The following is a 12,954-nucleotide window of genomic DNA, read 5'->3' on the forward strand; positions in this document are numbered from 1 at the left end:
TGTGTGTATTATATAAATATATATATATGTGTATATATATATATATATTTACACACACCCAATCAGCATACGCTTCCACGGGTAAACAGATACATATATTCAGTATACTTGCACCACGAAAGCTTACATATCAATGGACGCTCATGCAAACACATCCATTCCCATACAAATGTAAGTGCACATTTGTGCTTCATTTCTACATAGGCATACATGGCAACACACAACACAGATACACAAGCATCCGTAGCTACACATCCCCGCGGTCCACACGTGCGTGTGCAAGCACACGTGCACACACACTTGCATGCACACGTTTAAGCTCCACACTGCACGCCAAGCGTGCACACTGCCTTTTCGGGCTCCATTGTCGCTGAGCGATCCTGCAAAGATGCAAACACCTAGTTCCACTTCACCTGAAAACCCCCAGCCCCTGGGTGTGTGGGAGGGTGAGCCAGACGCCCTCCCTGCAGGGGGCACAGTGGAAAGTATGACCCAAGTTGACTTTTGCAATAAGAGCAGAGGTGAGGGTTTTTTCCACCCTGTTACCTCACTGTGTCGGGAGGTGACCAAGGCCACCACTAACCCACCTCCCATCCCCTCAAACCTCACGGGTGTTAGGGCCCAACACCAGAATTCCATGTTTTTAGTTTTCTCAGCAATGAACTCACCAACTCCTGACTCCAATGTGCCAGGCCCTGGGCCAGGCATGTGGGGCTGAGGGAAGAGCTGGGTCTGGGCCCTCCTCGCAGGGCTCACAGTCGGGAGGAGGGGTGGGGAGGGCTCTAGGTCAAGTCCTTTAACGTGTATTCACTTGATGGCCAATTTGCCAAGTGATCGATCTTTCAAAAGACTGGTTTGCTGAACACATCACCTTATCAATTTAGCGTTACTTTTTTCTTTCTGTTCAGAAGTACACAGCAATTTTATTCAATGCATTGAAACTTGTTTTCATTTTGTCTTTGGAACAGCATCTCAAGGAATATTCAGATGTTCAAAAGCTGAGGGTCAGGGAGCGGTTTGGGTTAATAAAGGCACTTACTAGTTATAACTGGAGCAGGGCGTTCTGGAAGCCCTGTGGCATGGCAGGCCTCACGGGACCCCCGGCCCCCAGATGCATGTGACCTGTACCTGGGTTCTCACCTGGCTTCCCTGTGATCCTGGCCAGGTCCCTTCTCCTCCCTGATTCTCAGCTGCTTCACATACAAAGAGCTCATCTTTAGGGCCTCGCCGACAGTTAATGAAACCCTGGGGCTCCCTGGGACCTCCATCTCCCAGTGTGGCCTGCGTCTGGGCCCACGGGATGCAGAGGGTGCTGACTCTGTTTGGGGTGGCCTAGCCCTGCTCAGAAGTCAAAACCGTAAGTCTGCACTCACCCATACTGTGTGAACCGTGACATTTCTGGGTCCTGTCCCCAGCTCCAGGCAGAAGGGCCTAGTGTGCTGTGGGGGGCAGTGGGGGAGGAGCGTGGGGCTGCAAAGGGTGGGGCGCAACTAACTTTCCTTTCCTGGTAACACGCTCGCTCGCTAACCTCATTTCCTTTTTCTGAAAGGAAATGCCATTGACATCACACAACTGGATTTTCAGTGAGGCCCAATGAGAGCTCATGACCCCCTCTCGGGCAAGAAGGATGCACGCATAAGGCAGGGTGCAAATCTCTCCGGGGTGGACGTGGACGATCTCCGTGAGCTTCCCCCACCTCCGTCTTCCCCTGATTTGCCCCCCTTTGCTCCTTCAGTGCTGAGATTACTTGCCCCCGCCCGGATGGTGGAACCTTCCTGCACTCGCTCACACTATTCCCTCTACTGAGAACTCTTCCTTTTACAGGCACATTCCTGCCTAAGTTCACCCCTAGGGAGTCAGCTCTCTGGCTCTGCCCCCATCTCCACCTTGGAGGGAACGGATCCAAGTCTCCCTCTCCACTTCCCCAGCAAGGACATCTCACTGTGGAAACCTCTAAGCATGCACAAAAATACTCACACACACAAAATGCCTCTTCTTCACTCAGCTTCAACCCTTAGCAACTCAAGGTCACTCTGGTTTCTCTGATAGCCCCCCAACTCCTCCCCTATTGGATTATTTAGAGCAATTCCAAAACATCAAACCATTTTATCCATAAATATTGCAGTGTGCTTTTCTGAAAGATAAAGGCGTGAACAGAACACCGTTATCATACTTAAGTTTCTACAACAATTTTTTATTTTCATCCAATATTCAGTAGTGTTTACACTTCCCCAACTGTCTTGTAAATGGCCTTTTAAAGCTGGTTTGTTCGAAATTCAGGATCCAAACGAGGTCTGTACATTTCAGTTGGTTGCTGGGTCCCTTAAACTTCTTTCAATTTGTAGGTTTCTCCCCCCTCTCTTATTTTTTTCTCACGTTCATTTATTGAGTAAACCAGGTTGTTTGTCCCCTGTAGTTTTCCCCATCCTGGACTTTCCCCACCGCATCCCCCGTGGTGTTAACATAGTCTTCAATCCCTTCCCTTTCCTGCAAATTGGCAATTAGATCTAAAGGCTTGATTAGATTTGGATCCTACTTCATAGGAGGAGTGTGTACTTTCCCCCAAAGGCACGTAGTGTTTGGCTGTCTGTCTGTCTGTCCTTTCAGAAGACTTTGGTGATCATTGCTTAGACCCACTATTTGGTTAGAGATTTGCAAAACAAGGATACTGTAATTTTATGGATCCTTCTCATTTACTAGCTAGAATACTTCCATAGAAAGAAACTTTCCTCATCGGCTCTGGGTTCTCTGAGGTACAATTTATTTAGGAAAAGTAGGATAAATATTGGATGCTTGCACCATGTTTATCAATTTTCAGAATAACGAGTTGGTTCTCTAACATCTTCTCCAAAGATGTCCAACAAGGATTTTATTTGTTTTTAGTTTAGTTTTTGTTTTTTTTGTACCATGGTTGTCTCATAGTTTCTAATACAGTTGCTATTTCAATCCATTTTGTCATTATCCTTGTTATCATTCAAAGTGTCCCACATCTGGCCAGTGGGGACCTCTTTAATGGGTGTCTGAGTCCTTCTGACCTGAGGAGTGTTTATTAACTCCCTGACTTTCTAGTATGACAAATGTTCAGGTTTGCCTTCTGCATTTTCTGCCCAGACATGGAATCAGCGAGTTCTCCAAGAGGCTGTGGTTCTTTTAGTGAGAAATGGTATTTACAGACCATGACTCTGGATGCTAGGAGTGTTCAGTGCTGTTTGGATGACCATCCAGACCAAGAGCTGGATGCTTAACCAGCTAATCTAGGTCTCTTCAGTGTACAGAGCTAGGAAATACTTCTTTCTTTCTTTCTTTCTTTCTTTGTTTGTTTATTTATTCTAAGAGTGAGAGAGAGAGAAGGAGAGCACTCGGGACAGGGGTCAAGAGAGGGGGAGAGAATCCCAAGCAGGCTCCCAGCTGTCAGCACACAGCCCCGTGCGGGGCTTGATCTCACAAACCGCAAGATCACGACCTAGGCGGAAATCAAGAGTCGGATGCTCGTCCCACTGAGGCACCCAGGCACCCGGAAATATCTTTTTCTTAAGAAAATATACATCAAAAGTTCATACTGATACTTGAACGAAAACCTAAGGCTATAGATCTTTTAGTTTAGGTTTTTGGCTTTATATTCGTATGTCCTTGTTTCTAATGCCGAAAAGTTTCACTTCTGACAATATTCACAAGATTACTTATTTGTTTCCTCTTACTTTCTCTACGTACGATAAACACCTCAGAGCAAAAAATACCAGTAGTATGACTAACTATATGATGCGTGAACACACTTGATGATTTGTTTGTTCTTTTGTCCTTAGAATATATATATGCCACTGATGCAGTCAGGGCACGGGGTTTCCAAATCACTCGAAAGAATTCAATTCTGCATGGTGAAGCCATCAACTCAATATGCAGATTCATTTATTTCATTTTGCTTTTGATTTGGGGAGACTGCTTTTGACTTGTTTTGATTTAATTTTGCCTTTTGTTTTGAGAGAGAGAACCTGTGTATGTATGTATGTGGGAGTGGTGGGGAGAGGGAGAGCAAGAGAGAGAGAGAGAGAGTTTTTTTTAGTTGAGAACCTCCCCTTTAATGTTGATTTATTTTTGAGAGAGAGAGAGAGAGTGAGAGAGAGGGGCAGAGAGGGTGCGGGACAGGACAGGGGATCCAAGGCGGGCTCCATCCTGACAGCAGAGAGCCCAATGCAGGGCTCCAACTCACAAACTTTGAGATGATGACCCGTGCCACCCAGGCACCCCAGAGAGAGAGAATCTTAAGCTCGATCCTACAACCACCATGACATCATGACCTGAGCTGAAATCAAGGGTTGGATGCTTAGCCGACTGAGCCACCCAGGCACCCCAGTTTTGTCCTATTTTTATGTAAAGCATTCACCTGGTTCTAAAGTTAAGCTAGAAGATGAGGCCCATTCATAGAGGTCTAGCTTCTGCCCTAATTCCCTTTACCACCTTTCCTCTGTCATCCAATAAAAGACAATTTTGACATTTTATGTTTTCTGTTTTAGCTGCTTGTTTTAATTAAAGAAAACATGAATGTTTGCGCATTCCCTTCCCTTTCTTTGGTAAGTGACAATGTACTATATGCATTTTATTCCACTTTGCTTTTTCACTTAGCATCATACCCCAGAGGTTACGTCATCATCTGAGTGATCCTCCCCTGCCCTTTTCTAGATGCAGAACCACCCATTGTGTGGTCAGCTCACCCCTAGTGATGGGCATTTGAGTGGCTCTTAGAGTTTTACTTTCATAATGGTGCTTTTATGAATAGATATACGTGTATATCTTGTTTAATTTTTTCAGCGTATCTTTTTTTTTTTTTAGTTTTTTTTAATGTTTATTTATTTTTGACAAGGAGAGAGACAGAGCATGAGCAGAGGAGGGGCAGAGAGAGGAGACACAGAATCCAAAGCAGGCTCCAGGCCCTGAGCTGTTAGCACAGGGCCTGATGCAGGGCTTGAACCCACGAACCACGAGATCATGACCCGAGCTGAAGTCAGATGCTTAACCGACTGAGCCGCCCAGGCACCTCTCCAGTGTATCTTTGAGGATAGATTCTTAGAAGTGGATTTGCTGAGTCAAAGGGTAAACACACATATATTTTTGCTAGAAGTTACCAAATTCCTCTTCATGTAGGGCTTGCAGTTTTTTGAAATTTTTTTTAAACATTTATTCATTTTTTGAGAAAGCGAGCAGAAGCAGGGGAGGGGCAGAGAGAGAGGCGGAGACACAGAATCCGAAGCAGGTTCCAGGCTCTGAGCTGTCAGCACAGAGCCTGACGTGGGTCTTGAACCCATGAACTGTGAGATCATGACTTGAGCCAAAGTCAGACGCTTAACCGAGTAAGCCACCCAGGCACCCTGCTTGCACTATTTAGTATTCCCATCAGGTGATCTAAGAGAGAGCCTGTTTCCCCACAGTCTTGCCAGCGAAAGACGTTGTCCAATTTTTGAGTTTTTGCCAATTTGAGAGATAGGATTTGGTACCTCGGCTTAGTTTTATTTATTTATTTTTAAAAAATTTTTTTAACGTTTATTTTTGAGACAGAGAGAGACAGAGCATGAATGGGGGAGGGTCAGAGAGAGAGGGGGACACAGAATCTGAAAGACAGAGCATGAATGGGGGAGGGTCAGAGAGAGAGGGGGACACAGAATCTGAAACAGGCTCCAGGCTCTGAGCGGTCAGCACAGAGCCCGACGTGGGGCTCGAACTCACAGACCGCGAGATCATGACCTGAGCCGAAGTCCAATGCTTAACCGACCGAGCCACCCAGGCGCCCCTATCCTCGGCTTAGATTTAATTGGTATTTTTCTGATTATGAACAAGGTTAAATGTATTTTTGATATGTTTAGATTCTGGTTCACTTGTGGGTCCCCGGTGCCCAGCTGGTGCAGGTGAGGTTCTCGAGAGAGATTTCTGGAAGGAAGGAGAGAACAAATGAACAAACCAATGAGGAAATCAAGTCATGAAGAGGGTGGTTGATTTGCTGAAGCTCTTGTGTCCAATTATCACCAGAACTGGGGCTAAAATTTATCTCTTCCTCCCCGCCTCCGCTAATTAATTTTTTCTAGTCATAAAATGAGTAAAAGTTTATAGCAAGTTTGTTTTCAGACAATAAAATGAAGAGAAGTTTATAGAAGTTTCGGAAAGTACAGGGAAGTAAAAACCTAGGAAAAATTTAACCTTTCTGCCCCAAGTCAACCATTTTTAACATTTTAGTCTATTTCTTCCCAGTCTGTATGCATTTTTTTTTCAGTTATGATCATACTACACATATGGTTTTGTATTCTGTTCTTTTTCACTTAGTGCTTTTCCATGTTAAGAACAACTTGCAAAGATCATCTTAATGGTTGTACAATATTTCACTGTCTGAACAGGCATGAATGCACTTAACCTTTCTGTTAGTGCTAGTCTTCTAGATTGTTTCCAGACTTGCTATTGCAAATAAATTCTGCCATGTTCATCTTTGTTCACATTCTAGATGTTTCCCCTTGGGATTAATTCCTGGAAGTGGAGCTCCTAGAATCCCAGCACTGAGTTCCAAGTCCAGGGCTTTTCTTGGCTGCTCTCGAAGAGGACTGTTTGTTAAGCTTTGCCTCTGTAGTTTCCCAGAGCCCTGGGCCTGGCTTGGTTCTCAGTGCCTGTGATCTGGAGTAGGGACATACTCCCACCCAAGTCAGATCAGCAAATGGGCTGAACCTGGTGGAGGCTGCAGGTGGACGGTGAGGCCAAGTGGACGTGGTCTCTGTTTTGGAAGCAGTCACCATCCAGGGAGGCACGCAGCTGGAGTCAGACCCTCCCACCGCGAGAAGGGCTCCAGCGCGGCACTATTCAGAGATGGAAAGATCTGGGAAAGCTGCCTGGAGGGGGCATCAGTTGAGTTCAGTAGTAAGGAACATAGGTCTTATCTCACAGACGAGGTTGGGCAATGGCCAGTACTGAGAGGCTTATAAGCCAGGTTATGGACCCTGGATCTTGTCCTAAAGGCAGTGAAGCAGGGGGATGACAGAGTCAGGTCTGTGTTAAGGACAATCCCTCTGGCTTCTGGGGGAGGGGGCAGCAAGTTTGCAGGTGGGAACTGGACAGACTGTTGGAATGAGACCAATACTCAGGCAAGAGAGCGTGAAGCCTGAACAGGAGTGGTGGCCACAGGGATGGAAAAGGAGGATCAAGACAAGAGACACCGTGTATACAGTTGTCACTCAAAACGGATAAAGCTCCATCAATGTGTGGCCTTTCTGTGGCCTATGGGAAAGACTTTTGGACTAGCAGCCAAGGTACTGGGGTTCCAGTCCCAGTTCCTTGGGACCCAGGTAAAATTTCTTGCTTGTACCTGGGCCTCAGTTTCTACTTTTGTACAGCAAGAATTTGCACTGGGTCGTCTCTGAGGGCTCTACTTTCTGAAAACTCTATGATCTGAAGGCTGCAGAGTGGCCGAGGTCCCTGGAGGTGACAGGAGGGAAAAAAACAGAGGCTGAGTCGGTGGGGGCGGGGGTGGGGGAGGGAGCCGGGCCTGGGGTCTTGGGGTCCAGGCTCTCTGTCTCCCCACCCCATCAATCTCGCAGCATTAATGTCAGTGGGCTGGCCTGGGCCAAGGCCAGAGGCCAGCTGCGGGGAGGGAGGAATTGTCTCTGGCTCGAGGACCAGAGAGGAAAGAATGCAGAGCTTCCAAAAAGCAGTGAACCAGTCGTCAGCCCTGGCCGGGAGCCCAGAGATTTCACAACTGTCCTCTGGGCTTAAGTACTAGAGTGAGCCAGCGTGGGGAGGACTGCTAGTTTCTCCTCTGTGCATTAGAGACTGTCTGCGGATGAGGAGCCCTGAAGATGCCTTCGGCTGCAAGTAAGAGAGACCCTGCCTCCAACATCTCAATAAGGCAAGGACACAATCAGCTCCCTCCACTGCAAGTCCAGAGTGGCTCCAGCACCAGCGGCAGCTCCTGGGGGCACGAGGACACAGGCTTTTCTACTTCTCTCTTGTCCTTAGCTGGCGCCCCTGTGTCCCCATGATGGCTGTCACTCCCCTCTGGGTTGAGAGACGGCTGCCAGTGACAACAGGGGCTGCATGCTTCCGTGTACGTGTCTGGCAGGAGAGTGCAAGAGGCTTCCCTCCCAACCCTGGGCTGTAAGTCCCTTTCTTTGCCTTGGATTGGACAGCTAGGTCATGTTTCCAATCAATAACAGTCTCTCGCGGGGACTGCTGTGTGCTGACCGGCTTAGATGAATTGGGATCTTGTGTTATATCCAGGTGGGGGGTGGAAATGAGCAATATTGGGGTCCTAGGAGGACGGAAAAGGAAAACAGGTGCTGGATGGGCACCTAACACATCCCCATGGTAACGAGCTTCCACCCCTCATCACCTCACCCGATCCCTACCCAGCTCGGAGCGCAGTAGGACAGGCATCGCGTCCAAATGACCACCGAGGTCACGGAGGCACAGAGAAAGGGAAAGACTCCGCTTGGGTCACCCTGGGTAAGTGGCAGAGCCTGGACTGAGAAAAAGAAATGCACGGCAAACAAACCAAGCAGGCCTCAAGCTGCCAGGCCTTGGCTCAACCTCCTGACCCTGTCCCTTCAAGCACCGCGCCTGCTGCCTCCTCTAGGCCGCCACAGTGCCTGCCCACCAGCGACCCCTGACTCAGAGCTCACCTTGCAGCGCTGGGGGGCTACCTCCCTCCTTAGTCTGAGCGTGCACACTCCCACTCATGGCATGAGGCTTCCCAAGCGCTTCAGGATCCAAGCCCGGGGACATGGGTTCGAACCCTGGCTTTGAGCTTCCGTGTCCTCCTCTGTGCAATGGGCCCTTGAACCTCACCTATACCTCTTGGCCTAACTGTTGGGCGATGGAATGAAATGAGGAGATGATGCTTAACTAATGAAGTGCTGTGGGACCATCAGGTGTCCCTTCTCGCCGGGAAAGGGTCATTCCCTGGGCCTCATCTGCACTGGAAAATACCAAAAGACAGGCAGCCAGAGAGACCCATGAGACAGCCAGGTGTGGATCATTCGACCACAAATGCCTAGTTTGAATCTGTCATCTGATAGATGAGGAGATACGTCCAGAGAGGGGCGGTAATCCGCTCAAAGTCACACAGGACTAGAACCCGCCCCCCATCCCTGCCCCCCCCGGATCCCAGTCCTGCCCTCCTTGCACCAGGCCCCAAGGATCGGGTGAGGTCCACTAAGCAGTCCGAGGTGGGGTGCTGCGGCTGTAACATTGGTGCCTGCCCGCCAGCACGTCCCCAAGTTTCTCGGGGGCCATTCTTCAGGGGTTCACTGAGGCGAGGCCACATTTCCCCTTGGGCGGCTTCCTGTTTGGGCCAAACAATGACTTTTGCCCGGACATGATGCCAGCTGGCTGCAGCTGTTGCCAAGGCCTTGACTTCTCGCATGCAGAGAGAGGAGATCCTGGCCCGCGGGGATCTGCTGCTGGCCTCCCCCAGCCAGGAACGCCACACTCAAATGCGGCTTTTGGGCCTCACTGAACTCAGTAATCCTTTCATGTACCGATCACACACACGCGAGCACCTTCTGTTTGCCAAGCTCCGTCTGGATACCTAGGATACAGATACCTGAGAGTTGGACAATTGTACAAATATTTACCCTCTGCCCGTGAGGAGTAGGTCATCATACTAGGCACCAGCGATGCAGACCTGAATAAGAAACACCCTACAAACTCACTGACTCACTCAACTGCTTGTCCTCCCTGTCCCTTGCAAGACCTCAGAATTGGTTGTCGGACATTTACGTGCTTGTGTGAATGAGTGAATGCAGCTCCTTCCTGAAATAGTATCTCAGGGCACGCGGGAAAGGGGTACTAAGGGGTGCGGATCAAAAGAACAAAATGTTTGTAATGCCTTTTTTTAAGGGGTGGGAAAAGCACGCTGCAGATATGTGAAGGGATGCACGAAGGTAGGGGATGGAGCTAGGACCTTGACCCAGGTCTTTAGACCCCAAGCCTTGCACACCCAGATGCTTCAGAGAGCTTCCAATCTAGTGTGAGGATTCACGGGACTGGAGATGCTGTGGGGGTGGCCCTGTGTACAGAGGGGGGGATGCTTGCTGCTGAATAAAAGATGGGGGGGGGAACCTGAGAACAGAGGGAGACGTGGAGGGCTTGTAGGTGAAGGCAGCCGGCTACTTATGGTTATACCAGCTCCCCTGATGCGGAAAATCAAGAGGTGGAAAATCTCCCTGAGCATCTGGAAAACAGTGCGGCTGGCCCTTTCACCCAGGCTCTGCACTGGGCGGGCCGTTCTCCGTCTGCCCCAGTCCGCCCGCCATCCTGCTCTGTGTCCTAGGGGGCTGACTTTTGTGGCTGCTTTACCTTTCTGTTAGGTCCTGCCGGTGGGAGGCTGCGGCAGGACACGGATGGGAGTGAGGAAAGGGAGGTCCAGGCTTTGCATCTCCCTGCTCCTCCCTGCCTGGCCACAGCCCTGGCAGCTCATCGTCCTCCAGCTCCGGGCACGCTATCGGCTCTGGAACACCTGTTGACCCTGGAGGCGGTGGAGGGTAACCGCTTCCCGCTGTTGCTAGCCTGGGTGCCCCTTTCCCCGGGTTGGTTCCTGTCACCCTGCCCATCTGTTCATTCATCGCTCTCCAGCGCCTCGCTTTGAGTGCCCCCACTTCCTGCTGGGATCCCAGCCAGGCCTGCGCTGGGTGCTGCTCCCAACCCCCTGCCTTGTTCTGGGCCTCCATGGGGATGCCCCCCACCACCCATCCGCACCCGCCTGAGACAGGGCAGTGACTTGGCAAAGTCGGCTTCCCCCTGGGTCTCCTCAATTGTTTCTGGGCCGGGGCTGCTGTGGAAACAAGGAGAGGGAGGCTTCCAAGCCCCGGGACGGGGTCCCTCTGGGTCCCCCATCTCCTGGGACAGGCTGGATCTCCCCGGCCCCTGGCCAAGAAGAAGCAGAGTATCCTGCTGGCGGGGATGGGAGAGGGTCTTGGGAGAGGAGAGGTCTGGACCCAGGCTTGTCTGCCTCCATCCTCAAGTTGGTGGGGAGGAAGGTACCGGAGGCAGGGGGGCTGGGAGACTGTTAGGAGTCAGGCAAGGCAACCCCTCTTGGTTCAGTAGCGGGAACAGGCCCAGGAGTGACAGATGCCACCCAAGCCCCTAAGTAGACACCGCCAAGTCTACGTCAAGCCCAACTTCCCTCCTAGGGAGAAGGAGGGCTTTGTAACCCACGAGAACCTATACCTAGCATGTCCCCCTCCTCCCGGACTCCTGTTCCGTGTCCCCTCCAAGTTCTCACCAAGTGTGCCAGTTCGACTTTCCAAACCACTCTTGACTCTGACGTCGTCTCTCCAGGCCAGCGCCACCTCCCTCGTCTGGGTTTCGTCATCTACACTCGATACGACCATGGCCTCCTCGCTTGTCTCCCTGACCCCCGTCTTGTCCCCTCCAAGCTGTTCTCCGGGCAGCACCAGTGTGCTCTTTCAGAAATACAGGCCTGAGCATGGCTTCTCCGGGCTTACATGGAGCCAGACCCTTTAACCTGCGTGCACGGCAGGCCTTCCGCTCCAACTGTACCTCTGAAGTGAAACCCTATTTGCTGGTCCATGATCCACTGGCCTTTCCCGGCTTCCTGCTGTGTGGCTCTGAGTCCGCCTCAGCGTGACCCCTTGGAACGGGTTCCTCCTCATTCCCAGCAGCGCCAGCACTGGGTCTTAATCTGGGTTCCTCCGCAAGCAGAGTATGATGCAAGGTCTCGGTGTGAGTAGTCTGTTTGAGGGTGGGGAGGGGGGTGATCCCAGGAAGCAGGAGGAGGGAAGCGGGAAGAGGGAAATGGGAAGGAAGAAAGGCCGTGCTAGGGCGTGTTATGTCCTTCTCCACGGTGGGGGACGGGGCTGCGTTCCACCCGGACCCCTGCAGAATGCCTCCCAGAACCTGCCAACTGCAGGATGGGAAGCTGGAAGCCTCTCTGCTGACCAATCCCCCCCTCCCCCCGTTCGGGTGAGGCCCTTCACACCTCTTGGCCATGCTCACCTGCCCAAGCAAGCTCTTATGGCGCTGAGGAGCCTGTAACTGTGTGGAAACTCAACCCAAGCTTGGGGCAAGATGCTGGCCATGGGAGGAGAGCTTCAGCTGAAATCAAAGGTGAGCCGAGGGATGTGACGGCGGCTTCTGGGGTGGCTGTGCAGAAATGTACCTTCATCAGTCCATGTATCTGGGGCGTCTGGATGGCTCAGTCGGTTAAGCGTCCAACTCTTGGTTTCAGCTCAGGTCATGATCTCATGGTTCGTGAGTTCAAGCCCTGCCTCGGGCTCTGTGCTGTCAGCACAGAGCCTGCTTGGGATCCTCTCTCTCCCTCTCTCTCTCTCTGCCCCTTCCCCACTCACGCACGCACTCTCTCTCTCTCTCTCAAAATAAATAAACAAACATTAAAAAAAAATCAGTCCCTACACCTGGCTTGTTGGAGCTCAGCCGCACACGAGGTGCCTTGAATTGCCGAAGGGGGACCGTGGTCAGAGTGCACCTGAGGAGCTCTGGAAGGAGCATGGGCTTTGTTGTCGGGCTTCCTGGGTTCGAACCCCGCTTCGGCTGGTATCTGCCGTGAGACGCCCAGCAGACGACATCATGCTGGAGCCACTGTGTCCTCAGCCCTAAGTTAGGGACAATAATATTTCTACCATACGAGGTGTTTATGAGAATCAAACGTACCCCCAGAAATGAATGCATATGGCAGAGTCTGATGCCAAATACAACTGGCTATGTCCATTTCTTTCTTCCCTCGGGAAGCTGCTGCCCTAGACACTTCCTCACTCCACTCCCTCTGTCAGGAGCGGCCTGTGTTCTCCATGCCATGGGTTTAACCTCCGTTCCCCACAAGCCCTGGCCTCCGGTAGGCAGCACTGGCTTGGCCCTGTCTTGGCTTTGGGGCCAGCACATGTACAATCCCCAAGCCTGTACAGAGCAGAAGTAGCTTTTGAGGAAAAGTTGACAGGGCAGGCCACA

This window comes from Panthera uncia, chromosome D1, assembly GCF_023721935.1.
Source record: "Panthera uncia isolate 11264 chromosome D1, Puncia_PCG_1.0, whole genome shotgun sequence".
Taxonomy (NCBI): Eukaryota; Metazoa; Chordata; class Mammalia; order Carnivora; family Felidae; genus Panthera; species Panthera uncia.